At 40.3% G+C, this 27768-nt stretch overlaps 1 protein-coding gene across 1 annotated transcript in view; it reads right to left on the bottom strand.

Moving 5' to 3' along the window:
* The window catches only part of LOC140483239 (pleckstrin homology domain-containing family G member 1-like), a 212757-nt gene extending 198120 nt beyond the window's left edge, over positions 1-14637 (bottom strand). The window contains exon 1 of the mRNA XM_072581337.1: positions 14595-14637. The gene's annotated coding sequence lies outside the window, so the exon portion shown is untranslated. The remainder of the gene's footprint in view (positions 1-14594) is intronic.
* Positions 14638-27768: the final 13131 nt, after the last annotated feature.

Here is a 27768-nt window from a genome sequence, read left to right as displayed (position 1 = left end):
TGTTTCCACACTGTAAGTAATCCAATCTAATCTAATCTAATAAGACATTAAACCAAGACCCTGCCTGCCATCTTGGGCGGAACTATCTTAAAGAAGACCAGGAGGATTTTTCCTGGCCTGGTGACCGATAAGTAAATCTCATCAGTTATCTGACTGAACTCAACTTTAGCAGAACTAACCTGCATATTGAGATGGTGGTGGACTGGTAAGTTCATTGGACCACTAATCCAGAGTCCCCAGCTTATATCTTGGCACCATGGCAGTTAATGGCATTTAAATTCAACTCATTGATTTTTAAAATTTGGAACGGAAAGCTAATAGAGTCATAGAGATGAAACAGACCCTTCGGTCCAACCCATCCATGCCGACCAGATATCCCAACCCAATCTAGTCCCACCTCCCAGCACCCGGCCCATATCCCTCCAAACCCTTTCTATTCATATACCAATCCAAATGCCTCTTAAATGTAGCAATTGTACCAGCCTTCACAAGTTCCTCTGGCAGCTCATTCCATACATGTACCACCCTCTGGGTGAAAAAGTTGTCCCGTAGGTCTCCTTTATATCTTTCCCCTTTCACCCTAAACCTATGCCCTCTAGTTCTGGACTCCCCGACCCCAGGGAAAAGACTTTGCCTATTTACCCTGTCCATGCCCCTCAAAATTTTGTAAACCTCTCTAAGGTCACCCCTCAGCCTCTGACGCTCCAGGGAAAACAGCCCCAGCCTGTTCAGTCTCTCCCTATAGCCCAAATCCTCCAACCCTGGCAACATCCTTGTCAATCTTTTCTGAACCCTTTCAAGTTTCACATCTTTCTGCTAGGAAGGAAACCAGAATTGCATGCAATATTCCAACAGTGGCCTATACAGCTGCAACATGACCTCCCAACTTGAATCAATTATGTTAATACAGAGGAAGCAACGACAGCAAACTCAGCTATATTGACCTGAACGGTGCTCCTTACAAGCATATTGTGCAAAATTTGGGCCAACTGTCCCATAAACTAGTCAGGCAGCAGCCTAACATACAGACAGTCCCAGGTTGCAAATAAGTTTCATTATGGAATCCATTCACAAGGTGATTTATGCACAAGTTGGAACACAATGCAGGTCAATATAAACTAGCCATTCCTAAGTACAAGAAATATTTGTTTGTCAGCTCTTTAAAATTACACCCCTGTACGGGATCACATTTGTAAGCATGGACATTCATAAGTAGGGGGACTCCCTGTAATTATATTCTTCCAATATCCTAGACACTGCCATCACCAGATAATCCCTGCCCTTACAAATAGTGCAGACTCAGCAGTGGTACAGTACAATTGGATACATTCAGGATGGAGTTAGCCTGAGAGTCCTCAACGTTGACTCCAGACCCCATGAAGTCTCATGGCATTAGGTCAAACTTGGGAAAAGAAATTTCCTACTGATTACCACCATCTGCTCTACCTCAGCTGAATAATCAGCACAACTTCATGTCAAATGCCACATGGATGCAGCATTGAGGGGAGCAAGGGCACAGAATGTAATCTGGGTGCAGACAATGTCCATTATCAAACTTCCCTCAGTAGCACTACAACCAACAGAACTGGCTGAGTCCAAAAGAATATATTCCCAAATTAGGCATGTTGTAGGTTATGAGGAAACAAATAGAAGGGATAAAAGTCTTACTAGCTCTCATCCTCAACAATCTACCTGTCACATCGATTCACTATAGCGTTGATAAAAGTGACTAATGAAGATGGAGTCTCATCTTCTTTCTGAGGGTAGCACTCACCATATTGTGTAGCACTACCAATGTTGAAATAAGATACATTCGGAACAGATGCAAAACAGTTCAAAACTGAACATCCATGAGAGTTGAGATGGACCATCAACAGAAGCAGAAATGTATTCAACCACAACGTTTAAACTCATCACCTGACAAATTCCTCATTCTACCATTATCATCAAGCCAAGTGATCAACCCTTCAATGAAGACTGCAGGAGGGCAAGAGCACCCAGGTATACTTATAAATGTGATACCAAACTATAACACAAGGCCACTTGGCTCCATGTATTAATAAAAAATGACTAGAGATGCTGCAAAGCTCCTTACAACACCAGTAATGAAGGCCTGTGATCCAGAACTAGCTAAGTAGCATATCTTATGCCAAGTTATTTGAATATAGCTGCAACACTGCATTCATCCAACAATGCAGAAAATTACCCATGTACTACCACAATAAACAGGGCAAATTTAACCTGGCCAAATACCAAACAACCAGCTTCCTCCAGATCTTATGCAAAGTGATGGAAGGGGTCTTGTCAAGTGGCATTCATTCAGCAATAATCTACTCACTGGCATTCAGTTTGGCTTCAGCCAGGGATACTCAACTCCTAATCTCCTGGCCTTCCTCAGAACATAGACAAAAGAATTGAATTCAAGAGGTGAGATGATAGTGAATGTCCTTGACAACAAAGCAACATTTGGCAGAATATGGCTTGAAAGAACTCTGCCAAAATTTAAATCCATAGGGATCAGGGGAAAGCTGAATACTGCTCAGGCACAGCAGAACGAATAATAGCTGTGATTGTTGGAGGCCAATCATCCTAATCCAAGGTCATTGTTGCAGATATTCCTTACAGTGCCTTTGTACAACCATCCTTCATTGCTTTATCAAGCACCTTCCTTCCATTATAAGTCAGAACATCAAATAGGTCTTATGTTCCAGATGATCCTTAGAACTGAGCTTTTGAGGAACATCCTTTCCATGACACAAGCCAATTATTTTATCTGATCAAGCTCCTGTGGGAGGCTCTAGAATGTTCACTGGATTAAAAGTCATATGGTCATAGAGATGTACAGCACGGAAATAGATCCTTCGGTCCAACTTATCCATGCTGATTAGATATCTTAAATTAATCTAGTCCCATTTGTCAGTACATGACCCATATCCTTCTATACCCTTCCAATTCATATACCCATCCAAATGCCCTTAAAATGTTGTACAGGTTGTTCTGCTATAATGCACGTTTCATTAATGTGAATTCACTACAAAACGATTGATGAGTTGGGACACTGTTTCTACAGCGCGGACTTTTAAAGCGTGTATTGGTTATAATGCAATTTCAACTCCATTGGTTTAAATGGTGCTGCTGGTACACAATTTTCTTATAACATGGGATTACATGAGAATGGAACTACCACATTACAGCAGAATTGACTGTAACTGCAGCAGACTCCACCACTTCCGTGGCAGCTCATTCCATACACGCACCACCCTCTGCGTGAAAAAGTTGCCCTTTAGGTACCTTTTAAATCTTTCCCCTCTCACCTTAAACCTATGCCTCCAAGGTTTGGACTCTCCTACCCCAGGGAGAAGACCTTGTCTAATTACCCTATCCATGCTCCTCATATTTTAGAAACCTCTATGAGGTCACCCCTCAGCCTTCGATGCTCCAGGAAAAATAGCCCCAGCCTACTCAGCCTCTTCCTATAGCTCAAATCCTCCAACCCTGGCAACATCCTTTCAAATCTTTTGTGAACCCTTTAGGAGACCAGAACTGCATGCAGTATTCCAAAAGTGGCCTAATCAATGTCCTGTACAGCTGCAATATGACCTCCCAACTCCTATACTCAAAGCACTGACCAATAAAGGAAAGCATACCAATCACCTTCTTCACTATCCTGCCTATCTGCGATTCCACTTTCAAGGAATGATGCACCTGCACTCCAACCTGCACTTTGTTCAGAAACACTCCCCATGACCTTACCATTAAGTGTATACGTTCTGCCCTGATTTGCCTTTCCAAAATGCAGCACCTCACATTTATCTAAATTAAAATTCATCTGACACACCTCAGCCCATTGGCCCATCTAATCAAGATCCCATTGTACTCTCGGGTAACCTTCTTCACTGTCCAATACATCTCCAATTTTGATGGCATTTTCAAACTTACTAACCATACTTCCTGTGTTCACATCCAAATATTTTATATAAATGATGAAATGCAGCGGACCCATCACCAATCTTTGTGCCATACCACTGGTCAAAGGCCTCCAGTCTGAAATGCAACCTTTCACTATCACCCTCTGAACTAGCCTCTGTATCCAAATGGCTGGTTCTCCCTGTATTCCATGTGATCTAACCTTGCTAAACAGTCTACTACGAGGAACCTTGCCAAACGCCTTACTGAAGTCCATATAGATCATGTCCACCACTCTGCCCTCATCAATCCTCTTCATTATTTTTTCAAAAACTCAATTAAGTTAGTGAGACATGATTTCCCATGCACAATGCCATATTGACTATCCTTAATCAGTCCTTGCTTTTCCAATTACATGTAAATCCTGTCCCTCAGGATTCTCTCCAACAACTTGATCACTACCAGTGCCAAACAGACAAAGTTATTTTTACAGATTTCCCCAATCTGTATAACTGTCTTATAAATTCCTTTCCAACCGACATTAGGGAATATATTACAAAGTCTTGTGATGTCAGTTACAGTCATGTGGCTAGAAGGTTAGGTGATTGTCACTTTGTGTGGAATGTACCAGGTTACTCATGAACTTGGATATGAGCACGACAGATCAGTAAATCTTGGGTTTGCGTGTATTGGCATTGTTGCTCAGATGGAAGGTGAGCATGACACTGCGTGACTAGAGACAAGCAACAGACACATTTAAAACAGAGTAAAATTTCCTTCTCCTTGAAAATATGGGAGAGAGTGTTCAACCAATTAACTGTGAGTTCTGAAAACTAAGCAATTGCAAGATAATGGTTCGATGACCAAGAGCAAGCGTTTGTTCAAAGCAGGGAGATTTGTTTATACTCTATATGGAAACCATGCCCATTCAGCTGCAATTGATTTCCTGCTTGGCTGTTTCAACAGGCCAGGAAGGCTTATAGCATCTATGAGACCAGAAAACACTGCCTGATACTTGTTCCTGTGCCAGGATAAATACAGGCAACTCAGAGCTTCCAATCAAAGTAAATGCTTTCTCTTGCTCACATTTTTAAAAAGTTGTCATCCCTTTTACCATATCAGCCAGAGATATATGTGATGAAGAAAGTATATATATATAGCTCACCTACTCACACAAAGCATCGCTATGCTGATCTAAGTAAAATTTTTGCATCAGCCCCCGCAATTATTTCAGCACCAGCCATGGCTCAGATTCAAAGTCTTGACTCTGAGGCAGAAGGTTGTATGTTGAAGAGCTGAAAATCCGTGCTGGCACTTACCATATAATGCCAAGAAGCTGCAGCACTCTTGAAGGTGCTGCATTTTGGGTGGGATGTACAATTAAGGCCCCATCAACCCATAAATATACCAATATACTATTTTCAAAAGGGAGCAGAATATGTCTTCCTCATATTCTGGTCAACATTTCTCTCTCAACCAGAGCCATTATCTGGTCATTATCTAACTGATATTTGTGGAAGTTTGCTGTGTGCAAGTTGGCTGCTGCATTTCTGACATTACAACAGTGACTACAATTCAAAAGTACTTCATATAATTGCAAGTCTTTGTTCTATGATTAAAGAAAAAATTATTTCAAGATTTTATTTTCTCTTTTAATATCAAATTATCAGAAATGAAAGGTGACCTCTGAACTTAATCTCTTTGAATATCATCGAAGAGTTTCTCAGGTCAAGTGCATTATGTTTTGTGTCTGCAGATTCAAACTGCAAATTCCTAAACAACGATGTAAGAACTCATACAGAATCCTAGCCTCTGATCCCTACAGGGATTCTGGCGATTAGCTACGACATACTTGATTCATACGGCTGCGGGTTACATGAGGCCCTGTCAGTTCTTCTATTTCACAAATGAATATAATCTGAGTTTTTTAAAATTTGGAACTTGGTAAAACTTGGAACCACAGATCTGCTTTCAAGCCAGTCAACCCTATATTACTGACTTTAATTAGCAGAGGGGAGAGAGAAACTGCATCTGGATGATTGTCAAGAATGCACTAAGAAAGAAGCCAGTTTTTGAACGGGCTCCCCTGTGTGTCTGTGTCGGCTGTACTGACTTCCCATTCTGAAAAGAGATGCCAAACATCTAAATAAATATCAGTGTTTTCGAGATGTGTCCCACAAGCTCAGTTTCTATTCTTAAATGTCAGCTATGGAGTCTTACATCAGGTAAGCTTTCATTTCAAGGACTCCAGACTTGCCAGCACACTGAAGCCTAATATGCAACAACATCATTCATCATACATGAATTGCAGTTATCCTCTCCACTAACAGTAGTTGGTATCAAATAAAACTGAGATGCCTGCAAAATATTTGCAGAGAAATTAATTTCTTTGTTGAAACAATAGATCTTAAATCCATCTTCTATGCTATTCCATCCTTCTCATATCCTTCTCATCCCATTTCCATCCGTTCCTTTAATCCTTCTCCTATCATCCCAATTCCAACATCAACTTTCATTGTATCTCTTCCTTCTATGCTATCTCACATCCATCCTTCCCATACCACCCCATTTCCATAATCCCCAGGTAGTTCCACCCCTTCTTGGAGGTTCTGCCCTTCTCTCTTCCATGCTTGGCTGCCTCTCGCATCTTCCCTAAAACTGCTTGTCTTCCTCTCGCCCTCCATTCTAAACCCACCCTCCCATCTCACCCCAGCTTCCTGCCTACCATATGTCATCCCCCTCCACCCATGTCATTTCCACCTCCATTACGAGGAAGGAAGGAAGCAGCAAAAGAAAGGAAGTAAGACTGGATGACAGCAGGAAGGACAAATAGTTACAAACAGAAAAAGTGGCAGTAAGAGGTAGATAGACTGACAAACAAATAGAAAGAAAAGGACAATACAAAAAAATAAACAGAACTCCTTTCAAATCTTCAGGGTTCCTCACAATGCTTTATAGCTAATGAAATTCCTTCTGAAATGCAGCCACTATTGTAAGAAATACAGTACAAACAGGAATATGATAAATGATTGGGACATATATTTTAGTCACATTGATTGAGGAACACATATTAAACAGGACACTAGGGCTAACCCTCTACTCTTAATCATTACCATGTGGTCTCTTATATCCATCAGAGATGCTTGGTGTCTCTTCTTGATGAAAGCAATTCCTTCACAGCAAAATTTCCTGAGTACTGCATAGGAACAGCACCACAGATTATCTGCTCAAATCTTTGGACTGGGACTTGAATTTATGAACAAGTATGAAGAGGCAAACGTGAATTGTCACAAAAAAAGGCTCATTTGAACAAAAGGTGGGGGAAAATTGTTTTACATTCTAAATACATAATGCATTTTGCACACACTTTTATTACATTTCCATCTTTTCACATTTTCCCCATCACAATTCATAACTCAACCCTATTGTTATAGAAAAAATGTCACTAGGATCTGATCTAAAAAGTACTGTTTCAGTTACTCTGATGCTATTTTTTAATGTTCTGAAGACAATACTTAATATTAGCATTTAAAACAACAATGGCATGACAATAATGACCTGTTTTTATACTTTAATGTTATAAAATGGCCAAAGAGGCTGCAGAGAAGTAATCTCACAAGATATGATACCAAATCACAAAGAGATATTAAGCCAGATGACTAAAATCTTTCTCAAAGTGGTAGGGTTTAATGAGGGTCTTAAACAAGGAGAGAGAGATGGGGAGGTAATTCGAGAGCTGAGGTCTGAGACAGCTGAAGCCATACTGACCCAAATTGGAAGAGAGTTCTTGGAAGGTTGTATGGCTGGAGAAAGTTGCGGGTGGGTGGGGTGAGGCTATGAAGGAATTTGAACACGCGGGCAAGAATCTTTAAAAACAAGGCAATGCTTGATAGAGTGATGGGCTGATGGGAGTTGGTATGAGGTTGATAATTAAATATTATTGATGTTAGAAACTGACTGGTCTTAACCTCAGAGATTCATGTCTGACAGCAGGCATATGATGCAGTAAGATTCTCAGCTGCTGTTGAAGGCAATTGACACAGGCCCAGCATCAAATCTCAGTAAGAGGGTGCCATTGACATGATCAGGTTTAATTTCCATCAGGACACTTCACAGATACTTGCCCCATTCCATTGGCATCTATTAGCAGCACGCAGCATTATGGAGACTGTAAGATCTTGGAAGGGACAAGGATAATTTTTTTATTTTGTGAACTACCTCCTTCTAAGGAAGTCAATTCTCATATTGACAAACACAATCAGATATGGATTATCTTTGCCTTGCTTATTTTCGGGACCTTGACTGGGTATCCAACCTCAGGTGATATAAGTTCTATTTGATTAAGTGTGGATAGAAATGGAAGAATTGCCCCTAGATATTACTCAATGGCAGAAGTGGGTACTGCAGATGCTGGAGATTACAGTCAATATTAGAGTGGTGATGGAAAAGCACAGCAGGACAGACAGCATCCGAGGAGCAGGAAAATCGATGTTTCAGGCAAAAGCCCTTCATTAGGAAAGATATTACTTCCATGTCCTGCCCACCCCAAAATAATGAGAATAAGCCAAAAGTACAAAATATATTCAAGACTTGAATTTTACAACAGCATAAATGAAATGCGGTTAAAACATCTGGATGCTAATTGAAATTCTCAAAGTGTCCCTCCTCAAAATTTGAATGAATTTAGTAGTTTTCCATACTCCCTCCCTTCACTGGAATTTCAACCATTAATCCAGGTATCATCTTGGTACAGTTGGTTCCACTTTATTCTGAGGCCAGATGATGTAGATTCAAAATCAGGTTACAGAATCACTTTAAAGCTGTGGACTTATAAATTTTACAATGATCTGATACAGCACTGCTTTTGAGTCAGAAGCTGTGTGTTCAAGCCCCACTACAGGGACTTGAACACATAAACTAATACTTCTGTGCAGTATTATAACTGTGCTTTATTGTCAGAGATACTGTCCTTCAAAGAATTGGTGAATCAAGACCCAGTCTGCCTTATTAGATGGATGTAAAAGATCCTTCAGTTTTATCTGAAGTTGAGTAGTTCTTATCCTACAAACAATATCATTTAAACAGATTAATATATCTCATCAACTGTTTGTGGAATCTACGCTGTTGCATTCACTGCATTACAACAGTAACTTCAATTTAACATTGCTGTACCAGCCGTTAAATTCTTTGTGTTGCCCCAAGGGCATAAAAAAGCTACAACTAAATGCAAGTTCTTTCTTTCAAGAAAATGGATGCAATTTTGCAACTTTGCTGATTATTTTCCTATGCTTGTCTGCCATCTAACTACAAAATGTAACCGATATGAATGCGGCAAACAGAGATTTCTTTTGATCTCAAATTAAGACAATTCTCACATTTCTCTCCGATAGGAGTGTCTTCTAAATGGGATAGCATGAACAGGGTCAGGCAGATCACATACTCAAGATACCAGGTTTTAATATTTCATCAATTACCACCTACCGGGCTGACCAACAACCTCTATTCCATCAGAGGTTAAGTTCAACTGAAATAATACTGGTTTGTGATTTTTCTAGGTGAGAAAAGAGCAACCGCTCTCGATCTATCAGCACTAGACCAGCCAAACATCCAGGATTGCATTGAAGTGTTAAGAATTAAAGATTAATTTCCAGAACACAGCTACAAACCTGGGAGAGAAAAAAAAAGTCATGGAGACATTTTTAATGAAAGTTCTCTGAAGGTATGTTTATTAATTATAAAAATGTTGAAGGTGGAAAAACAATAGTTGTTTGACTAACAGTCCAGGAAGTATTTAATTTAGTAATGAAATATTTACTTCTTTTCCAATTGGTGAGGGAAGGCAGGATACTGCAAATATTGGCAGGAGCTGTGACCAGTGGCAGGACTATAACGGCAGAAGCTCATGCACTGACGTCTCTAGATCTATATCCTAGCAAAGCTGGCAATCCAGATCAGGACAAAACTATCAAATCTGGAATCTTCAAGTCAGAAAACATTACAAACAAATCCATTTGTTCTATTTCAACATTTTGTATAAAAATGTTTGTTTACTAGAAAAGCTACAGGGTATAATTTTAATTTGGTGTATGTTCCTGATGGCATAACAGGAAGTGGGCACCATTTCCACAATCTTGTTGTTTGCTGGCTCTCACACGATTACAATTAAAATGTAAAATTTGCAGCGAGCATGGGAGGCAGTGTAATAATATGGCAGTGAAGATTTTCATTACTTGCTGATGGTACGTTTCACCAGCGAAGCAGACACAGGCAAACCATAAGAGAGTCTTCTAGACAAATAGGGAGATTCTGCATGTTGGTCAAACTTTCCTGACCAACCCCACTGTTATTAACATATGACTAAACGAGAGCACAACAATGACACAGATATATATTTCATCCCATGTTGGTTTCACTTTATTCATGTGTGCATCATCTTTATTTGTTGAAACTAGCTTAGTCACAGACCTAAATGTACTAGCATGCCTCATAGTTGGCATGAATTGATGGTTAAAAGGTAGTTAGGGACAATCCTTTATTGTGAAAGAAACAATTACGTATTTTGCATTTACCTAATTAAATGCTCATTTTTAAGTCTTGTGCGATACTCGCCACTCTATGGGACATGGTTGAACTTGCAATTTCAGCTGGCCCTCCCTTTTATGCATTGTAAAGGGCGTTGTCCAAGACCACTTCTTGAATGCATAACTGAAATATTGTAGGTGAATGCAGAGCCAGCTAAGGAATCTGCAAACCAATTTTCAAACAGAGCTCATGTAGACAGTACTGACACTGTACTTTAGACCCCTAATTTTCTTATCTTGACTGACTGCCCAGGTCCATTCCTCATTCACTGTTATCCACTGGATCCTTCTTCCACTTTGCCATACCTTTGACCCCACTCCATATCCTCACTCCTCACAAGTGATTTGCTTTTACAAGTGCCAGGCCTTCTTGTAAGCTGCCATTCTCCTGCTCCCTTCCTTTGAGCCACTGAGTTAACAAGGAAACCTATTAACCTCAGACACAACGCCAACTGTAGGAAATCATATTTAAATGATCACAGACCAGGTGTCAAGAAATTCTCATGTGTCACTGACTTCATTTGAAGGTAGGATATGCAAAGAAAATAAGATCCATGTTAATGCATAATTCATGACATGCAAATATACCACAAGGGAGAATCCACCACAGCATGTCCTGATGCACAACATGCTGTTAATTCAAACTCTATATCTCAACCTGCCATCAGGAAATCAAAGTTCAGGCTCCTTCATAATTCAGTCACCCTGCCTGCCACATTTGATGCTCTTGCATGCTTCATAAAATTATCCCAACAATTATCCCGATTAAATATATAGAGTCACAGAATACTGCAGCCCTAGCCCAGATACAAACCTCATTATTTCACTCTATGTGAACAGCAACAACCTCTAGTTATATATTTTAATGTATGAAAATGGTCCAGAGTACTTTGCAGGAATGTAAGCAGAAAAAAATTGAAGACCCAGCCAAAGTAGAAGGTGATGATCAAAAGAGCTAGATGTTTGAGGATGGTCTTGAAGGAGGCATAGCTGCCAGTGAGGGATGACATGAAAAGAGAAGGCATGCATTAGAGGCCTGATTATACTTAATGGAGAGTTCTAACGTGAAATGAAAGACCGGATAAGGCTACCATAAAGCTACCATGATGATGTTAAGTTTAGGTTTGGAGCATTGGAAAATCAGCAATCAGGCCAGCAAGGACACATACGATGAGTGATAAGACTTCTGGAGCATGGATTGCATTACAGAACCAAAGTTATGAAGGGTGGAAGATGTGAGACTGGCCGGAGAATACTTGGATAATTAAGGTTGGCTTAATCAAAAGCACCTTCAATGATTCAGTAGAAGATGGTCATATGCCACAGATATGTGACTGAAAACAACAACTTTGATTTACCCAATGTTTACTTTGAACAAAGTGCAGCTCATTGAAGAAAAAATATTAGACCAAAAATGTGAAAACAAAATGGCAATGGAGGTGTCAAGAAAATGGTGTCAAGGTGAGCTGGGGCTAGTTAATATCTTGTGGAAAATGTAACATCCTGGATGTTGTTGATAATCTGCAAGTAAATGAGGATATAAAGGTAGGCAAGGACATTGAACTGCGAAGAGAAACTATTTTCAGAGATGAGCAATAGGGTCAGTAAAATTGGAAATAGATGAGGATAGTACAATTGAGCTGTATAACTGAAGAGTAATGCTAGAACAGAGGATGTCACCACTGTGTTAAAGGCCACAGTGATTGAAGAAGATAAAGAAGAAAACTATATCATAATCACAGTCACAATACCTTTTCTCTCATTTTTATGCAAGAAACTATTATTTCCCATTTTTAAAAAAATTCATGGCAGAGAATTCCACAATGTTATTGTTTTCTGTTTAAAGGGATGTCTTTTTACCTTCTCTTCAAGTCATGTAGCAGTATAACTGGATTGTAACTATCGTTCCCCAAACAACATGAAAACTTCTTAGCAAAGAGAGAGAGAGAGAGAAACTTATTCATCCTAGCACTCTTTATCTTAACATTATTGGCAGAGACCTCGAGCCAAATAACATCCATTCCAACGTTATATAGCCTAGGGGATGGAGGGGAATGGACAGAGGAGGAGACTAAAATGAGAAAAAATAAATGGACAAGGGGCAAAAATACAGCTATAATGTTTATTTTTTGAAAAGTCTTGTGCTAGTGACCATTTCCTGCAAGGATCCCACTGACTACTTGTCATCCTATCCCATTACATCCAAAAAGCTGCATCCTCTGACCCACTATAAGCAATGAGATGTGCTAGCAAAATATTATAAGTCACATGCATAACATTCACTTCCTTGGTGCTACAATTACTTCCTGTTACATATTCCCTATCATATTTTGTTAACAACACCCCATAACTATGCAAGAAGGTATCCTCATTGGAATGCCACTGGAAATCATCTTGCAATACATTAAATATAACGTCAGCATCCGTAATGAGCTATTGCTTGAGTGTAGCAGCACTTCAAAACTTTGTTTTGTAATTTATTATTCTCATCATGGATGAGGATAAGTTCATCAAAAACATTTTTGCATTGAAGAAACATTTAACATAGCTTCTAAATTACACTATTTTCAGCATACAAGATGCAGTGTTTTCAAACAGCCTTAGAATTATCCCTGAAATCAGATGTTACAATTTAAGTTTGGAAAGAGTTCAGGATCAAAAGCTCAGCTTGTGTCTTTACTTTGATAAATAATTACTACAAAATTTGTAGGCTCTGCAGTCTGATTCTAACATTGCAGTTGAGTATGATTCGTACAATCATGTTCAGTTCTGTGATACCATTTTTGCTGTGTGCAGAATCTATTCAATTGCTCCTAAATACTGGAATTCAAAGGGTTAAATCTTAGTGCCATAATCTTGATTTGTATCCTCTTGAGTTAAGTGGATTGTGATGTAATCTGATCAAGGTGCTTAAAATGTTGAAAGGATTCACTAAGATACAGCAAAGATAGATAGATGCTGGAGATCTGAAATAGAAGCAGAGCGTGAGAGAAAACCAGCAGTTCTGGCCACATCTGTGGTGAAACATTAGCAAGAGAACAAGACTGTTTCTCCATTTTGTGTTGGGCTTACATTTCTGTCCAAAGCCAGCTGCAGTGTCCAAGGAAGCTTATCACTAGCTGGAGAAACAGCACCTCATTTTCAACCAATACACTTACTGTCTTCAGGACTCAACATTGATTTCAACAACCTCAGGCCATGAATTCTGTCCACATTTTGATTCCAGCACACTGGTTCCCCACCTCCCAGTAACTTGTTTCCATGGATTTGCTCTCAGTACTGCTGACCTATTAACACATTCCATTAACATCCATTCTTCATCTGTATCTATCCTCAACTACCCTTTGCCTTTTGTTCTGGGACTCCTTCACCATATTTTCACTTATTCCTCCTCCTCTCATTTTCTACAGTTTAAACCCATTACTTTTCTGGTCCCTTTCATTCTTAAGAAATATTGGACATGAAACATTTCCCTCTCAACGGATGCTGCCAGGTCTACTCTATTTCTCCAGCATTTTCTGTATTCATTTTAGATCACCAAGATCTACAGTACTTTGCATTCATATCACAAAAAAATGATCTGGTCATTACCTTGTTGCCATTTATGGGAACACTCTATATATTGTACAAGTTGACTGCTAAGATTCTATGTGAGAACCTTTGCCCCTGATGGATAGACGGAAATATGCTTTGGTAAATTTGGCCAAGGCACATTAAAAAGCAGAGGTTGCTAATTAATAAATAGTGAGCTTGCATTTATAGAGCATCTTTCATCTCCACAGGAAATTTGAAAATAAACTGAAGAAGGGTCGCTGGACCAGAAACGTCAACTCTGCTTCCTCTCCACAGATGCTGCCAGACCTGCTGAGTTTTCCGAGGAATTTCCATTTTCATCTTTAATTTGTGTTGTAAATGGGGCTGCCAATTTGCACACAGCAAGCTCCCACAAATAACAGGCTGATAATTAGACAATCTACTTTTGATGTCAGATATTAAAAGATAAATATTGGCCAGAACGCTAGGGAACTCCCATCCTTTATAAAATAGTCAAAATGGAATTTTCTTTTCCATGTTGAGAAAATTTATGGGACTGGTTTAACTTCTCACCTGATAGACTGCAACGCTGACAGTATGGCTCTCTGCCAGTACAACAATGCAATGTCAATCTAAATGTTGTGTTCAGGCTTCTGGAGCAGGGATTGAATCCACAACCTTACCTACTGCCTCAGACGCAAGAGGGTGACTATTATGGCTGTCAATTTGCTCCAGTGGGAAGTCAAATGGCATTTTCGATCAGAAAACAAAACTGAAGAGATCCGAGATGTTTGGAAAGTGATTCGGATCTTTAAATTCAGATGAATCAGTGCGAGCATTTTATCTCCAAATAGCCATTTAAAAGAGTCAGGAGTTGCTCATCCATCTAGGTGACAAAACAAATAAAGTCCGCTACTGGTTTTGGGCAATTATGTCTGTGTCCATCAAGTAACGAACTCAAAAACTTTACAGCTGAGCTTACCGACTTGAGAATAAACAAATAGCAGCGTGAGAAGTCAGACTGCGCATGATATCGTGGGGGAGAAAACTGATTCATGTAAACGCTGTCAACATTTAATGCAAAGATAACAATATGTATTAAAAACTACTGAAGGACATGTTCTCTCTCGGTCAGGATAACCACTGCATGGAAGCACAGACATCAAGCAAAGCTCTCTCACTGCATGTGCACCAACTCCCTAGATAGTACAGAATCGTCTGCAATAGCTTCTCCATTACTGCTGAAACTGCACTTTCTTGCTCTCTTACAAGCAATTCATTTGCCAAGTTTTCTTCTCTTACTTTACAAATGGTGGTTCAGTGAAAAAGTTGCTACAACTTACCCAGCTCTTTAAGGTATATCCACAGCTTTGCGGTGCTCCCACAGCGGTTTAACAATGAGGTACTTCTGAATGGTGAGAGAGCTGAACTCTGATACAGACTGCATATCCTCCAGTCTGCTGACGCCACTCCCTAGCTACAGCACAGCCTCTGGCTAGAGCTTCTCAGTTACTCAAATGGACTGAATCGAGCTCTCTGGCTGTTAGCCAGCTGTACAGCTGAGCTACACTAATATCACTGCATTGTTCAGAAAGCCGCATAAACAGTGTCACTGGATGCTGTCTGGGCTCTTTTTCCTCAATTATCTCCAAGGATCCAGATTTATTTAAAAGGAAAACTTATTTTCTCAAGGCTGAGTGAATAATGATTGCCACAGCCTTGGTTGGTTGCATCAAAATCGCCAAAGTTCCAGATTTGTTATGCTTCCTATGAGTTGTAAAGTTGCTGCCCATTCAGTTCGCGAGTGCGTACGTCTCTCCAAAGCCGAGGAAGATTCCTTCCCTGCTCCCCTACGACTACTACACCATTACTAATCCATTGACCACTAGAAGGGGCGAGTGAACAAGCATCAAATCTCCGGTTAGAAGGAATCTGTTAACATTCCAGGTCTGATAGTCATTGCAAAATCTGAGCCAGTTGTGTAAGGGAGCAACGTCCTTATGGAAAGGGATTTAACAACCGTTTTGTTTGTGCAAACGGAGGGTGGCAGAAAAAAAAATGTGGATTTACGTAGCACCGTTCATAGGCACATGAAATAATGCACTTTATAGCGGAGGTATTTTTGAAGCATGTTCAATGTTGTAATGTGAGAACCGCGGTAGCCAATTTGCACATGACAACATCTCATAAATAAAAATTAGATAATTCAGGACGGAATTAGTTGTAGCATGGAATAATGTGGATTGATTCTGAAGCGTCAGAATGGCATTCAATTCATATACCCATCAGATGCCTTTTTAATGTTGCAATTGTGTCAGCCTCCAGCACTTCCTCTGGCAGCTCGTTCTACATACGCACCACCTTGTGCATGAAAAGGTTGCCCCTCGGGTCTTTGCTGAAGTTTTTTTAATAAGGGAAAGGCAGTCAATTGATTCTAAAGGGCATTCGATACTGTCACAAAACATATGTGTGGGGAAAGTTATAGGTTGTGGGATAAAGAGGATAATAGTAACATGAATACAAACTTAGTCATGGGATAGGAAAGAGAGAGTAACAGTTAGTGGCTACTGCTCAGGCTGGAAGAAGGGCAGCTACTCTGGGTTAAAACAATGACTGCAGATGCTGGAAATCAGATTCTGGATTAGTGGTGCTGGAAGAGCACAGCAGTTCAGGCAGCATCCAAGTAGCTTTGAAATCGACGTTTCGGGCAAAAGCCCTGTGCCCGAAACGCCGATTTCGAAGCTACTTGGATACTGCCTAAACTGCTGTGCTCTTCCAGCACCACTAATCCAGCTACTCTGGGTTGGCATTAAGTTCCTTGTTTTTCCTGATCGTGGTGTGCTGTGGACATTTGCTGGGGATAACACAAAACTTGGCAGAATTATAAACGGATAGGAGGATAGTAAAGGACTTCAAAAGCAACTAGCCCAGATGGAATTCCTGCCATGCACTCAGATCCTTCCTGGACCAGTTGGCGGGAGTATTTGCAGACGTCTTTCAGCTCTATTACCCCCCGTTGGCTCTGTCTGTATCAATGGTGCTGAGGTGGAGGTAGTTGAAGCTTCACGTTCTTTGGAGTAAATATAACCAACTATCTATCCTGGTCTACCCACATCAACACTACAGTCAAGAATGCACACAAACACCTCTATTTCCTCAGAGTCTAAGGAAGTTCAGCCTGTCCACAATGACTCTTACCAATTTTTAGAGCTACACCACAGAAAGCATCCTTTCTGGATGCATCACAGCTGGTATGGCAACTGCTGTGCCCAAAACCACAAGAAATTACAGAGTTGAGAATGCAGCCCAGTCCAACACGAAAACCAGCCTTCCTTCCATTGACTCCATCTACACTTGCTGCTGGCTCAGGAAAGCTGCCAATATAATCAAATTTCCCTCCCTCCCTGTTTATGCTCTCCTCTGTTCCCTTCAAATGTTACAAAAGTTTAAAAACATGTACCAACAGATTTAAGAACAGCTTCTTCCCCACTGTTATCAGACTTGAGGGGCGGCACGGTGGCTCAGTGGTTAACACTGCTACCTCACAGTACCAGGGTCCCAGGTTTGATTGCAGCCTCAGGTAACTTGTCTGTGTGGAGTTTGCCCATTCTCCCTGTGTCTGCGTGGGTTTCTTCCAGGTGCTCTAGTTTCCTCCTACAGTCCAAAGATGTGCAGGTTAGGTGAATTGGCCATGCTAAATTGTCCATAGTGATATGTGCATTAGTCAGAGGGAGGTGTGTCTGGGTGGGTTACTCTTCAGAGGGTCGGTGTGGATTTGTTGGGCTGAAGGGCCTGTTTCCACACTGTAGAGAATCTAATCTAATCTTATGAGCAGACTTCTCACATATTAGAGTTGATCTTTTGCTGCAGCTATAACACAATATTCGGTATTCTGTCCTATTACATTGATGTACTAATGTAAAGTGTCATTTGTTTGGTTAGCATGCAAACCAATACTTTTCACTGTACCCGGAACATGTGACAAAAATAAATCAAATCAAATCAAATCAAAGACATTGGTGAAATGGGCAGATGGGTGGCAGCTGAAGTTCAATGTGGAGAAGGGTAAGGTAATGCACTTTGATAAAAAGATCATGACGAGTCAGAATAAAATAAAGGGTAATATCAGAAAGGATGTTCAGGAGTTAAGAAACGTGAGTGTATATGTACATAAGTCATTTAAAATGACATAAAATGCTGGAAAAATGCAACAGGTCTGGTAGCATTTGTGAAGAGAGAAACAGAGTTAATGTTTCAAGTCTGGTACGACTCTTGTTCAACTCTGGTCTTGAAATTTAGATTAGATTCCCTACAGTGTGGAAACAGGCCCTTCGGCTCAGTCAGTCCACACCGACCCTCTGAAGAGTAACCCACCCAGACCCAGTTCCCTCTGACTAATGCACCTAGCGCTATGAGCAATTTTAGCATGGCCAATTCACCTGACCTGCACATCTTTGGACTGTGGGAGGAAACGGGAGCACCCAGTGGAAACCCATGCAGACACGGGGAGAATGTGCAAACTCCACACAGACAGTCGCCCAAGGCTGGAATTGAACTTAGGACCCTGGTGCTGTGAGGCAGCAATGCTAACCACTGAGCCACCGTGCCACCCTTAATGTTTCTCTCTCTACATATGCTGCCTGACCTGTTGAACCTCACCAGCATTTTCTGTATTTGTTTCAGATTTCTAGCACCTGTAGTATTTTGTTTTCATTAAAAATGGCAGGACAGAAAGAGGTCATAGTTAATAAAGCTCACAGTATTATAGACTTCATAAATAGGGACATATAGCAGCAAGAACAGGGAGGTTATAATGAACTTGTATAAAACACCTGGTTAGACATCAACTGGAGTAATGTGTACAGTTTTTGTATTGACACTGTAGGAAGGATGTGAATGCATTGGAGAGAGGGCAGAAGAGGTTTACAAGAATTGTTCCAGTTACGAGAAAAGATTGGCAGAAGATGGGATTGTTTTCTTTGGAGAGGAAAAGACTAAAAGAAGATTTGATGATAGTTTTCAAAATTGTGAGGAAATTGGACATGGTGGATAGGGAGAAAATATTCCCAGTTGGAAATCAGTTGGGAACCGGGGTCACAGTTTTATCACGGTTTGCAAAGAAACAAATGCAAGGTAAGAAAAACCTTTCACAATGAATAGTTAGGTTATGGGGCGGGGGGTCAGTTAACTGAATAGCCAGAGTGACACCAATAATGTGGGTTCAATTTCTGCACTGGTTAAGGTTACCAGGAAGAAATCTCCTTTTCAAGCTTTTGCCTCACCTGAGGTATGGTGTCCCTCAGGTTAAACTACCACCAATTCATTTCTCTAAAATGAGAACAGCCCTATGATTTGGTAGGACGACAGTGACTTAAAAAAAGCTGAAAGAACTGCAGATGCTGGTAATCAGAAACAAAACCAGAAATTGCTGGAAAAACTTGGTCTAGCAGCATGTGTAGAGAGGAAGCAGAGTTAACATTTTGGGTCTGTTCTGAAGAAGGGTCACTGAACCCAAAACATTAACTGCTTTCTCTCCTCAGATGTTGCCAGACTTACTGAGGTTTTCCAGCAATTTTTGTTTTTATTATCTATGGTGACTGCACGATTTTGAATTGCTGCTCGAAAAATGTCTATTATTTATCATTCTTCTATTACACTGTAACTTGCATGTTTTGCACTTCTTATGCACTTTATGCCATGTATGATTGTGTAGTTTGAGCTGTCCAGGTAACATCCTCGAACCTGGAGGAATGCTGTCTCATTTTTACTGTATGATTTGTACATGGTAGAAATGACAAGTAAAAAGCTACTCTACTCTACTCTAGCTACTCTACTTTACCCTTAGTCAGTGTATGGGTTACACTGCCCAGAAGTTTGGTGGAGACAGGTTCAATTGAGACATAAAAGAAAGCATTGGACAATTATTTAAATGGAAACAATTGCAGGCTCACGGGGAAAAAGCAGGAAATTGGCTCTAAGTTAAAATGCTCAGAGAGCTGGTACAGCCACAATGGGCCGAATGGCCTCCTTGTATACTTTAACAGTTCTATAATACAGGATGACACATATTGTCAATGAATCTGAATCAGACATTAGTCTTTTACAGTGTGAAGAAAATCCAAAAGCAGGGAAGGACTACTCCTGGGAAGCTCACCTGGACCTCCAGCTTGATCATAGCAATGACACTCTACCTTAATGTCTGATCTGTGTCTGTAGAAGGTGCCTATATCCAGTGCATATCCTTGCTCAATTTATTTCCCTAGTCCCAACCTGTACATGTCTTGGGATGTTGGCTATTTTTCTGAATTTCGCCGAACAAACTTAACACACGGGAGCTCTGTGGTTTCTAACTTGTACTTTTCCTTGCAGAGAATACAAATTCTATTTCAAGGCATTATCATGAAGATTGCAGTGAAAATTTTGCTTAATTACTACAATATGTACTGAGAAAGATCCAGGCAAGGAACTACACCAAATGTAATGTTAGAAAATGCTTGCAAAATTTCTACACTCTAACAAACACAAGCTATTTTCAATGTTTTTTTTATTAGCCAGTTCATGCAAAGGCTCAGAGATAGCCTCAGATGAGTGTTTGACACAAATTCAGATAAGCCCAATCTCAGAGAGTTTACAGTGGCCAGGGTACTGTTGCATGATGAGTGAAGTGAAACTTTCTATGAAGAGTTTAGAAGATTCTTCTCTGATTGCAGTTGGGTTAAAGAAGCATGTGGATATTAGAGAAAACTAAGAAAAGTCAGGTGGACAAGTTGCGAAGCTGCCCAATTTTCTAGCCATTAAATTCAGTCAACAGGAACCCAGGTTGACTTTGGTTTATTAAACTTTTCTATAATGCTTTTTAAGATCTCAGGATGTTCCAAAATGTTTTATAGGGGATTAAATATTTTTGAAATATAGTCATTCTTTTAATATAAGAAATATGGCAGCTATCTTACATGAAATGCCACAACTGCAATGAGATAAGTGACAAGATAGGTTATTTTATTGATGAAGGATAAATGGGACAATGGGAAACACTTCCCTTCTTAGCATTACTAAGAGGGGAGACAGGACCTCAATCTAATGTCTTGTCTGAGAGACCACATCTATGATAATTCAAAACTCCCTCTTTCTGTACCAAAAAGTCATATGACATTATGAAACTAAATCTCTTGAATAAAGCTTGAATCCATGAGCTCTGACTCAGAAGTGGAACTGCATTAGCTCAGTTTCAAAACCTATGAGTGATGCAGAAACTTGATCTTCACAAAATATAGATAACCACAGAGAAAATTCCAAAATTAGCTGATAGTACTGAGAATGATTCTAATTTTGAAGTATAAATTAATTTAGTATAATTGTAGGACAGTAACTAAATTTAGAATTTTAAATTTTATTTTAATTGTATTTTGTTGCGGGAAAGGATATCCCTGATATATCTGGAAAGTGACTCAGAGGTAGAAAAGATACATTGTCCTGTAACAGAAATACCCTTTCAAAAATTGTTCTTATCTAAAGAAAATCATACATAGAAATCCACTCACAACTTAAATTTAAATACTCCACACCTTCAGATAATCTGCCCTCACAGTTAAGAGGATAAAGAATTGGTTCCGAAAGAACATTGGAAACTTTTGCCTCAATTTACCTTGGCCCAAGGCCAACTTGAACTGGTCACAACTGCTCACGAGTCTGCACTGACAGAAAACAACAACGTCAGCCATGTACAGGGGGGCTTTAACCTGCAGGCCTCTGCTACCTAGAATAAGTCACCCCTCTTAGGCTCTCATCATTCCTGATGGACTCAGCAAGACTCAAACCGCATACAAACAAGGCAGGGGAAAGAGGCTGCCTCCCTGATTTTCCAGATCTGATTAGGAAATTTTCTGATTTCCATTCATCAGTTGAAACTGCACCAATGATATTGGTATACAGCAGTTGAATCAAATTTTGGATTCCCTTCCCAAAGTCCATTTTAGAGAGCACATCCCTCAAGTAAGTGTGTGATATCTTTGTCAAAGGCCTTCTCCTGGTCCAGGCTGATGAGGCAGGTATCCATTCCCCTCGGCTGCATGTAGGTGATTGTTTCCCTGAGGAAAGCAAGGCTCTCAGTTCTGCTTTTACAGCACAGTTTTGGTTAAAGTGAATCACTGATCCCAGAGCAGACCTGACCCAATTGGTGATGAGTTCAGACGGGATTTTGTAATCCATGCTCAACAGTGAAATTGGTCACCAATCTTGAATTTCCTCCCTCTTCCCTTCCACTTGTAGAGGAGAGTGATGATATTTTTCCTCATGGACTCACACATGCCACCTGGCAAATCCCACATATCCCAATACAAGTCTGTCAGTAAGCCATTGCTTCTGGGAGTTTTAATCTTTCAAAGAATTCAAGACCCTTGGTCAACTCATCCAGAGATGACAGCTAGTCCAGCCTCTCTTGCTTGCTGTTGTCTAAGACCTTTGCGATAGAGGGTGGGAACAATTGGGAGGCCATGCTATCTGTGGGCTTTGTGTTTTATGGTCAGGCATACCTGTAAAAGGATTTGTTCATTCTCACGATGTCAGAATGAGATGATGTTACTGAGCCATCTTCTTCCTCAGGCTACTGATCACAGAGCTCTCCCTGTGCATCTTCCGGAAGAAGAAATGTGAACACATCTCATTCTACTCCACGGAACAGACCCTGAACTGGAAGATTATCTTGGAGGCCTCTGAGGCAAAGAGTGAAGCTTTCTGGCTCTTCACCTTTTGAAAGTCCTCCTTGACATCAGCTCCCATTGTCTGCAACAGGAGTATGTTCTGCATGCTGTTTTGGAATTTTGACAACTTTACCCATTTCTCTCTTGCCTTCAGAAAGGATGAAGAACCTCCTGATGTTCCCCTTGACTGTTTCCCACCAGTCTGCTACAGACTCAAAGAGGGGTTTCATGGTTCTCCAACTTGTATCATCCCTTTTGAGTTCCTCAATGTGTTCTGCAGTCAACAGTTTCACGTTCAGCTTCCATGTTTCCTTGCCTGCACGCTGGTCATCCTATAGGTGACAGTTGGCTAGCAAAAGGCAGTTGTCAGAGAAGAATGTTGGCTTAATGTTGATGGATCAGACTGAGAACGCTTGGGACACAAAGAGGAAATCTAACCTTGAGTAGATAAGCCTGTCTGGCCACGAATGTCTGCTACAAAGAGGTGCCCACCCACTACTTCCTTAACTTTGGAGATGGTGAAGTTGCCTCCTCACAGCAGAATACCCAAGCAGGAGGAATGTTGCCCCCGACAAAATCGAAGGCCCATGGGCCCACAAGATCAAGCATTTCCTGTAGCTGCTGAGGTGCAGTATTCCACACTCCTGCAGAAACAGAAGGTCTGCTTTGATGGCCAGATAAGTCAATGTAAAAGCACACTGTGTAGTGGCCTGGACACTACACACACTAATGCGAAGTGAAGATGGTCGCAAGTAGCTTCAAAGTTATAACACTTGGGCAATTGTGCACATGAGATAAATTTGAATGTTCCCCACCCTGTACTGTGATCCTACAACCAGTGAATGTGGCTAGCTCATTTTTGGCCCAAAGAAGCAGGGGATAGCAAAGGAGGGATAAAGGTGTCTCTTCATTATACTGCACCAGCTGTCGAAGCTACTCAATTAACTTCACTTCCCTCTTCATTCATCATAAACCAGCAAGTATTTCTCTTCAAATGCAGGAGGAACTCAGCAGATCCGACAGCATCTGTAATGAGAAGAAGGGTTAACGTTTTGAGTCCAATGACCCTTCATTAGAGCTGGAACTTCTGACGAAGGAATATAGGAACAAGAGTAGGCCATTCAGCCCTTCGAGTGTGTTCCACATTCAATGAGATCATGACTGAACAAAAATTTATCTATCTTAGATTTAAATTAACAACTGATCCTGCATCCACTACTGTTTGTAGAAGAGAGTTTCAAACGTCTACCACTCTTGTAAGTAGAAATTCTTCCTAATATCGATCCTGAATGGTCTGGACCTAATTCTCAGACTATGTTTATCTTTATCTACCCTGTTTTTAATTGTTAAGATCTTGAAGACTTTGATCAGTCACCCTTTAACTTTCTAAATTCTAGTGAAAACAGATCTAATTTGCATAATCTTAACATAACCCCTGAAGTCCAGGTATCATTCTTGCAAACCTATGTTGTATTTCCTCCAAGGCTAATATATCCTTCCTAAGGTGTGGTGCCCATATCTGCTCCAAGTGGAGTCCAATCATTGTATCACTGCAACATAACTTCTGCATCCTTATTCTACTGTTCTCTAGATATAAACATCAGCACTGATCAACTTTCTTGATCATTTTCTGTACCTTTTTATGACATTTTAAAGATCTGTGTACCTGAACCCTGAAGGTTCTTTGGACATCCACTGTGTGTAACTTCATACCACCTAGAAATTACTCTGAGCTATTATTTTTTGGTCCAAAATGGATAACTTCACACTACTTATATTGAATTCTATCTGCCACAGTTTTACCCATTCACTTACTCTATCAACATCCCTTTGTAATTTTATGCTATAAGGTACATTGTCTACAATGCTGCCTAACTTTGCGTCATCAGCAAATTTGGATGTATGACTTTCTATACCATTCTCTAAGCCAGTAATAAATAATGTGAATAATCGAGGCCCTAACGCAGATTCTTGTGGGAAACTACTAGTCAGATCCTGCCAGTTGAATACATACCCATTATCTCTATTTTCTGTTGCCTGCCACTCAATCAAACAATTTCCCAGCTATGTCAGTAATTTGCCTCAATTTTGTGGGCTTCTACCTTAATTAACATTATCTTATGTGGCTTCTGGAAGTCCATGTAGGCATTTACCTGTCCATTACCCTAGACATCTCTTATAAAAGTTCATGAAATGTGTCAGGCATGATCTACTTGTCAGGAATCCTTAGGAGACAGTCAGGTCTGCAGATGCTGGAGATCAGAGTTGAGAATGTGTTGCTGGAAAAAAGGGCTCCAGCCCGAAACATCGATTTTCCTGCTCCTTGGATGCTGCCTGACCTGCTGTGTTTTTCCAGCAATACACTCTCAAGTTGCTGGCTCTCCTTGATTAACTGAAAATTTTCAAAGTGCTCAGTTACCTGATTTTTGAAACTCAAACAATTTCCCCAACACAGATGTTAGGCTAACTGGTCTGTAATTCCTTGGTTTTGCTCTTTCACCTTTCCTAAAAAGTGGAATGACATGTAATTTTCCAACCCAGAGGGATAACTCCTGTGTCAAGAGAACTCTGAAAGATTATAGTCAGGGTGTCTGCAATGTGCTCTCCTATTTCCTTTAATACCCTCAGGTGGAAACAGTCAGGTCCCTGGGATTCGTCATTCTTTAGTTCCATTCATTTCTTCGTTACCAATGTTTTACTTATATTAATTTTATTTAATCTCTGTTCCCAATCCACTATTAATTTTCTTGTGATTACAACAAGTTATCTGCTTTTCTACTGTAAATACTGAGGCAAACTAACTATTCAACATGTCTGCCATTTCCCCACAGTCATTGACAATATCTCCACTTCCAGTCTTTAGTGGACCAATGTTGCTCCTAATCACCTGCCTTACCTTTATATAAATATTAAATTTCCTCTTATTGATCTTGACCTCTCTTTTAGTCGCTCTGACAAAGCTGCATTGTGCACTTAGTTGGTCTTTGTATCTTTCCCAGTCAGCAGGATTGGTCCCTTTCTTTGCACTTTTGTAAGCCTGTTAAAGTCAGCTTTAGCTAAATCTAAATTCTAGTAGCTGATTCATGCCTTTCACTGTCAAATGCAACATTGAACTTGATCAAGTTATGATCACTATTTAATAAATGTTCACACACACAATTAATTTACTAATTAAATCTGGCTCATTACTAAATGTAATATTACTTTTCCATTTACTGCATCCAGGACATATTGCAATAGGAAACTTTCCTGAAATTTCCTACTTTTCTGGTAGTTCCTTGTCTGTCTCTTCTAAACTATGCTAAAAATAAGATTCTCCCATTAATTCTATTCTCACTTTGCCACACATTTGCCTAATTTTCTGCATTTATCCAAACTAGCACCTCAAATCTGCTACAAGGATGTCTATACACAACACCTATTACAGTTTTAGATTCTTTACTGTTCGTCAGTTCTATCCATACAGTTTCAACAGAATGATTTCCCTTCATCATATCCTTCCTTATATTGCAGTAATTTTGTTTCTAATCAGTAAGGCTAATCCACCTCTTCTGCCCTTTGCCCCATCCATCCTCTAAACCTTATATTTAGTTCTCAGTTCTGACTATCCTGCAGTCATAACCCTGTAATGTCTACTCTATCAAACTCTGCATTTTGAATTTATGCATTCAGCTCATTTAATTTATTCCTTAAACTCCATGTATTCATGTATTTGGGCGATACACTATAACCTGTACCTCAGCATTGCTTCATTATTCGCCTGTTTATTATTTCTCTTTTGCTGTAATCAATACATAGAACATAGAACAGTACAGCACAGAACAGGCCCTTCAGCCCACGATGTTGTGCCGACCACTGATCCTCATGTATGCACCCTCAAATTTCTGTGACCATATGCATGTCCAGTAGTCTCTTAAGTGGCCCCAATGACCTTGCTTCCACAACTGCTGTTGGCAACGCATTCCATGCTCTCACAACTCTGTGTAAAGAACCCACCTCTCATATCCCCTCTATACTTTCCTTCAACCAGCTTAAAACTATGACCCCTTGTGTTAGTCATTTCTACCCTGGGAAATAGTGTCTGGCTATTGACTCTATCTATGCCTCTCATTATCTTGTCTACCTCAATTAGGTCCCCTCTCCTCCTCCTTTTCTCCAATGAAAAATGTCCGAGCTCAGTCAACCCCTCTTCATAAGATAAGCCCTCCAGTCCAGGCAGCATCCTGGTAAACCTCCTCTGAACCCTCTCCAAAGCATCCACATCTTTCCTATAATAGGGTGACCAGAACTGGATACAGTACTCCAAGTGCATTCTAACCAATACACTTCTTATAGTTTTGCCACTCCTTGCAGTACCTGAAGTAAGACGCCTGACTGTTTCTGTACTGTCTATCCTATTGCTTGATTTTGAACTGTCTGACTTCCCCTCTTTTCCATTTACAAGTTTAAAGCCCTTGTGACCACCTTATTTAGCCTTTCTGCTAGGAGATTAGTTTTAGATCGGTTCAGGTGGAGTCCATCCCAGTGCTACAGTTCCTTCCTGTCCCAATACTGATCTCAGTGCCCCATGAAATGGGACCTCTCTTTCCTGCACAACTCCTTTAGCCAAGTGCTTACTTCCCTAATTTTCTTATCTTTTGCACAGAGATTATAACCTTTGAGGTCCTGTTTTTTAGTTTTGTTCCAAATTCCTGATATTCCCCAAACAGGACTGCTTCCCTACTCTTGTACATGTTGTTGGTCCCAATATGGACCACAACAACCGCATCCTCCCTGTTCCACACCAATATCCTTTCAAGCCAGTTCAAAATGTTCTCTACCTTGACACAGACAGAAAACACCATGCAGGACTCTCGATCCTGCTTACAAAGGATGCTATCTATACCCCTAATTATAGAATCACCCATCACTGCCACTTTTCTTTTTGCTCTCCCCACTTGAGTGGCCTCCTGTACCACTGTGCAGTGGACAATTTGCTCATCCTCCCTGTAGTCCTTTTCCTCATCCATAAAGGGATTAAGTAACTCATATCAGTTAGACAAGGCCAA

Source organism: Chiloscyllium punctatum, chromosome 11 (genome assembly GCF_047496795.1).
Source record: "Chiloscyllium punctatum isolate Juve2018m chromosome 11, sChiPun1.3, whole genome shotgun sequence".
Classification (NCBI taxonomy): Eukaryota; Metazoa; Chordata; class Chondrichthyes; order Orectolobiformes; family Hemiscylliidae; genus Chiloscyllium; species Chiloscyllium punctatum.
This window is presented reverse-complemented; position numbering and strand designations above follow the sequence as displayed.